Genomic DNA, 6,188 nt, shown 5'->3' with positions numbered 1-6,188 from the left:
CACTAACACCTTACAGTAACGCACATTATCATACGCTCATGCAAATACATTACTAATACACTAATATATGCACACTAACACTATATGCTGATACCTCTCTGAGTGCCATGTACCAGCCTTAGCGTGCCCCTATGACCAGGCTCGGCCAGCCCCAGTAAACCAGTACCAGTTGTACCCCCTGATGGTGGCCCTCTTTTGTGAAGCGGTATGTGATTACAAAAGCGTTATTACCATATTTAACATACATTAGGTTGTCTGTTGATTACAAACTAATACGTCCCTTCTTCAAGTTGTTTTTGTAGACGTATAGGTTTAATTGATTAGGTTGCATAGATATCTCAATGGTCTATGTATTATGATAATCTGAATATACCCATATAGTTAGAAAATATACCTATATAACATTGGCCTTTTAGTTTTGAAAAAAAAATCAGGTTGTCTCAAATACAAGCTGTTTCTAAATTTTGCTCCACGGATCGGACTCCCTGTATATCTGCAAATACCCTGCTCTGAGTTGAAATTACTAGCTAAAATATAATACAACACTCCATTTCTTTTTCTCAATAACTTCCCCATGTAATGCCATCAGTTTGTGCACTCGCGGAATAATGGCTGTTTATTGTCGATAACTACAGTTGAATCCAAGATTTCTGGTCTATTTTGGATGGATGAATCTGTTTTTCAAGCAGTGTAGTTCTAACAATTGAAAGCCATTACAATTTGAAAATCGCATTTATTATGCTTTCTTTATCAAATTCATCCAGAAGTTATTTTCCATTTAATACATTCCCTTTCCTTTCTTTTTAGATTTTTTCCCCCATATATTTATTTATTTTGGCTAACAATTTTTAACATCATTTTTTAGAAGGTGAACATAATAATAATAATAATAATAATGTATTAATAATGCATGTATTGTGAAAAAAATTAAGCTTTAAATAGAATCTATTGAATAGAATCCAGAAAAAGTTCCAAGGTGTTTAAAATGGGATAGGGGTTAGGAAAGATAAGCCATGTTATTATTCATCTTCGTCTAAAATCTATTTTATTCACTGCTGGCAGTTGCCATTGTTTGATGATATGACAATGTAGTAGAGTATCACAGTCTCCAGAACAGAGATTCCCAATTTAGTTGAGACTTCAAGGGACTAAAAGAATTGGTGCTTTATCTCAAAATCGCAGAAAATAAGTAGCAGTTGAATTTCAGATCATGTTGCTCTTCTGAGTTAGCATCATAGCAGGGTCTCACTAAACTGGCATCAAGCAGTCGTAGAAGTCATGTCACGCAGCAACAAAGAGAGAAAGAAAATCCTATTGGATAATGGCTTGAGTTCTACCCAGCAATGATTAATGTCTGTCGCAAGGTATAATTCTATCACAAGGCAGATGCTCTGTCTGTATCAATCCAATGAATTTGTTCATTCTCTTCTGCTATTAATACAATTTGCCTTCCTCGTTCAGCCTTGTGTTTGTACTTGGTTGATGTACTCCTGATTTGGTTTTAGCGTCATACTAGTTATTTTTAATTCTTTTGTGTTTTCGGGGAAGTGAAAAATGGGCCTAATGGAAACATTAGAGCCGCCATTTATCAAAGTACAAAATCTGGTGCAAAACCAGCTGCGATAGATTTATCAATCAGGATTTTTTTTTTCAGTACTACAACATCCCAAGCAGGTTTTTTGGGGGGGTTTTTTGCAGCTGGGAAATTTTGATAAATAACCCATGCAAATTATTAATTTGTTTCAGAAACCACAAGGCTTTCAATATATTTTCTGGGAACAGTATGAAGTATCATAATAATAGATTCTACCATATAAAATTATATCCTGATGTTTCTGTATTATAGAGGGCCAAGGAATGCCCTTTTAGCTGAGGGTAGAGAAGTATTCTTTGTCTGCGGCTGAATGATCAAAAGTATTAAAAATGTACCCAGTTTTTAAAGCAGTTATGGTATATAGGTGGCATTTCAATAAAATACATCTACTTGGCTTTTAGTATCAACATATTAACAGTGAGGTGAGTTTTATGTTACATTTGTATTTAGAGACCACCTTTGAGATGACAAACTGGTGGTACACAAGCTGAGTGCCGTTAGTCATGGACAGTTAAAAAGGTTATCGCCAAGGTTTGTTCACATCAAAATTTGTTGAAACCAGTACCTAATAAATGTTGTCTTACTTTACTTTATCACAGTAAATATGAGTCGGAAAAAACTATATGCGTATCCATGACAAAGGCAGCATCTACAAATTCTAATCAGGTTGGTCTGCATAATAAAATGTAAGTTCTTCAAGAGATATGAACAAAGCATGGTATTAGTCATAGTCCTTATATATTATTTGCATTTATCAGCTGTCGGCAAGTTCCGGTACAAAAGAATGTCCGCAGGAGACCTGTCACTTGTAGATTTCCATCCAATCTTTATGCAGTTTTTAACTCTAATCTGCATTGCTCCAGGAAGCCTGATCATCTAAGCCTGGGATAATGGGCATAATGACAGTACAGCCCGACAATTTATAATATAATTTGCTGTTAATGTACCCTGATAGCTACTGTAATTTGCAAAGCACTGGGCTATTTCTTTATTCTATTGGTCAATCCGCGTTTTAACGTAAAAAAAAAAATATATATATATATATATCTAAAAATCCATAATCGTAAAATTTTATCTTTACATTCATATGTAAATAGATATGGTTAGAACAAATATTCGTAAGCTAATTTGTAGGCTGCTTTATAACGTCCCCATTCCCAGTTTGATTCACAGCTTCCAACATTTGCATTTTGGTTGTGTCACTGCAAGAATCCTTACAGACAAGAGAGGCGACCAAGTTAATGACAAATCTCTAACCAGCTGTTGTACCATTCAGCTTCACTACTTCAGTTAATTAATCAGCACCTCGCTGTAAACTCTGGGGGAGATGCTTGTTAGAATTTGGTAGCCTGCAAAAAATGCTTTTTGAAATTAGCGAAGAACGCATTTCGAAACAGGAATCCTAAACGGCGTACAAAGTCATATTCTTGCACACAGGAAATTTCTTTGTACTAATGACTGGTGCTCCCTTGGGTCAGAATGAGTTAAGTGCTCTGATAACTCTTAATTTTGTTTGTCTTCTAGCAGACATTGTCGATTTTGACCTGCTTTACGCAACTGGGGCAGGATTTTGCTGATACTTCTAAAAAAATCCAAGTTACCATCAGCCCCAAATCTAATAACCAAGTTAATCTGAGAAAATATTTTTTTTTTTGTACTTTCAAGGAGAAATTCCGAAATTCCACAAAAAAATGCTTAGATTATTCCTTAAAATATAAGTCGGGTGTAACGTAGTGGCAGCAAGGTTGTTTTATGGGTCCTGTCTATTGATGACATTGCCACCTTTCTGGAGTCTGAAGCTGCCAACGGCGGAATCACATTGCGCAATGATCGTCAAGTCTCCCTATTTAGAAGAGACAGTCCCTCTTTAAGAATACCTCTTTATTTCCCTTATGCCCTCTCTTTATCTGAGGATGCTTGCAGAGTTTGAGAGTATCACAGTGTTCTATAGCCCAACGGGTTACAATAATCTATATGTAAACAAGACAAAATTATTTTTAATTCAGTTAAATTGTGTAAATAAAAAATAGTATTATAAGTAATAATAATAAAGTATTATTCTTATGTGTTTCTATCTCGCGCTGTACAGCTCCTTTTTCATTTTCTCTCTTCTTTAGGACAGAAACATTCCCGTTGTTCTGTCACAAAAGAGTGAATTAGGTCCCCGGCACCCCCATGCAAGAAAAGTACCCTGTGAGTACTGTCTTTCCCGGAGCCAGTACTAGAGCTGACTGGAGATGAGTGTGCCTGAAAGGCATTTTGTTAGGGTTTGAAAGGGGGCAAATGCATGTGAGGGGATTCCTTGGCATTTGCCAAGACCGATAACATGAAAATGCATACAAGCATACCCCGCTATACAAGCATACCCCGCTATACGGACCTTCACTCTACATACACTCGCGAGTAGAGACATAGTTACAGCAAAACCGTTCCCCTGTTTACATATGCTTACTTCGCTAGAAGGGACACATAATTGCGTGACGCCAGCGGGTAAGTTTTTCTTTTGCGCATCTAGTGGTGGAAATGGCCTGACGATTGCAGTATAGTACATGCATTGGTAAGACCTTCACGTTAAGTACATTTTCATTTTACATACATGCTCTGGACCCATCGTGTCCTGTAATATCTATCAGTTTAGAACTAAACAAATACAAAAAGGAAGCACTCACCTGAACTAGCATTAATTATAAGGGGGTGCTGCTGAAGACCAAAATCATACACAATCTCTAAATCAGTGCACACACATCAAATAGATTATAAACTCTCATGACTGTAGTTAAAACTACTTAAAAACACCTTTCTAAGATGACAAAATTGGAGTTTTAGTCACATTATATGGCCATATTATGCTAAGCCCACCACTACGCCAAAGTACTCCAATGTAGGTGGGTCCTAACCTAAATACTGTTTAGTTTAGAACTAAATGCGCAAATGTTCCCGCGGGTGGCTTCACGGCTCGTCTGTGATGTCATGAAAATGCAGCTACCGGAAAGTCCTCTTTGGATGTTTCGTTTCAGCTCATACAAACACTTTTCGTTGACTCAGCTAACCCATATTTTCTTGTCCTGTCACATTTTTAGTAGTATTTTTAGAAATATAATGTGTTGAGTTACAAAAGATCATTGCCTGACACATAGGACATTCAAATGTGTACGTTTTAATTTCATCAAAGGAGAAGGCTGGATGGCATTAGATCCACTTTAGCTACAAAAGATCAATAGTTTTTTTTTATAAATAGAGAAAATGCATTCTTAAATGATCTAGAAAGGATCCCTGTAATTGTATTTGTGGGATATATTTTCCATTTCAACAAAGCTGGAGACAATACACGGAGAAAATAAAGTTTAACTGCTCATTTTATATTTGTTTAACCCCTTCGTGACAAAGGCTGATTTTACTTTTTGTACCCTTCGTGACAATGGCTGTTTTATCGTTTCTGCGGTGTTTGTGTTTAGCTGTAATTTTCTCTTAACCCATTTACTAAACCCACACAAGTTATATATTGTTTTTTTCAGGACAAGAAGGGCTTTCTTCAGACACCAAAATTTTTTTCATATGATGTAATTTCCTATAATAAAAATAATAAAATATGACGAAAAATTGAAAAAAAAACACATTTTCTCACTTTTATTTGAAAAATCTTTTATTCATCATAAAAAACTACTGAAAAAACCTGCTAAATAGATTCTACTATTTGTCCCGAGTTTAGAAATACCCAATGTTTTTATGTTTTTTTGCTTTCTTCTACACGTTATGGGGCAATAAGTACAAGTAGCGTTTTGCTAATTCAAAACCATTTTTCTCTGAATCTGGTAATTCTGTCTCTATGTGGTATTTGGGGCATCTTTGAAGCCAGCAAATTAAATTTACCCCACCAAACCATATATTTTTGAAAACTAGACACCCCAGGGTATTTTAGATGCTGATAGTTTAACCCTTTCCATGCACTAATCCTACCACCAACCCTTGTCAAAGTTTGGGATAGTAATTGTTTTTGGTGTTTTTTTCACATACTTTGTACTTCAGGTGTGAAATTACAGCTCCTGGTATATGTTGCTGTCACACAACACCCAGATATGTGTCCAGCAACATCTCCTGAGTACATTGATACCCCACATGCATGGGTTTGTCAGATTGTTTGGGGGCAAAAGGGCCACATTTGGAACATGAGCAATTCAAATTCAGTAGGAATTTTACATCTGGGTAAAGAAAAATGCTTGTACCCAACTATCAGTAGGGACAGGTTACAAGAAAGCCTGGCCTATCTCCAAGAAGGGATTTGATCTAGCACCTTAAGTGGTCCCTCATGCCACGGAATGGACACAGGGGTCACTTGACAGTGCAAATAAAAACGCTTAAAAATGGTGGAGCAAATAAAAGCTAAAAAACAGTAAATGTAACAAAAAATTAAAAAAAAATACAAAAATGGAGCAGGAACAAAAAAAAAATTTAAAATGGGAAACTGTGTGATACAGCTTGAAGCAGTCACCGACACAGAGTGCAGGTTTTCCAGGGCAATCTGGACAGTAAAATGTGGTGTCCTTTCTTTGCCCCCTGCTGTAGCATACCCTGCATCTCTTTTGGGGATTCTGCT

The 6,188-nt window shown here is 36.4% G+C and overlaps 1 non-coding gene across 1 annotated transcript; it reads right to left on the bottom strand.

Annotated features, from left to right (window-relative positions):
• Nucleotides 1-5,809: 5,809 nt before the first annotated feature.
• Nucleotides 5,810-5,939, bottom strand: LOC149281325 (small nucleolar RNA SNORA35). The gene has a single exon (XR_016278053.1). It is a non-coding gene; the product is annotated as a small nucleolar RNA SNORA35 (small nucleolar RNA).
• Nucleotides 5,940-6,188: the final 249 nt, after the last annotated feature.

This window comes from Sceloporus occidentalis, unplaced genomic scaffold (assembly GCF_023333645.1).
Source record: "Sceloporus occidentalis isolate IW3139 unplaced genomic scaffold, rSceOcc1.0.p SCAF_135, whole genome shotgun sequence".
Taxonomy (NCBI): domain Eukaryota; kingdom Metazoa; phylum Chordata; class Lepidosauria; order Squamata; family Phrynosomatidae; genus Sceloporus; species Sceloporus occidentalis.
This window is presented reverse-complemented; position numbering and strand designations above follow the sequence as displayed.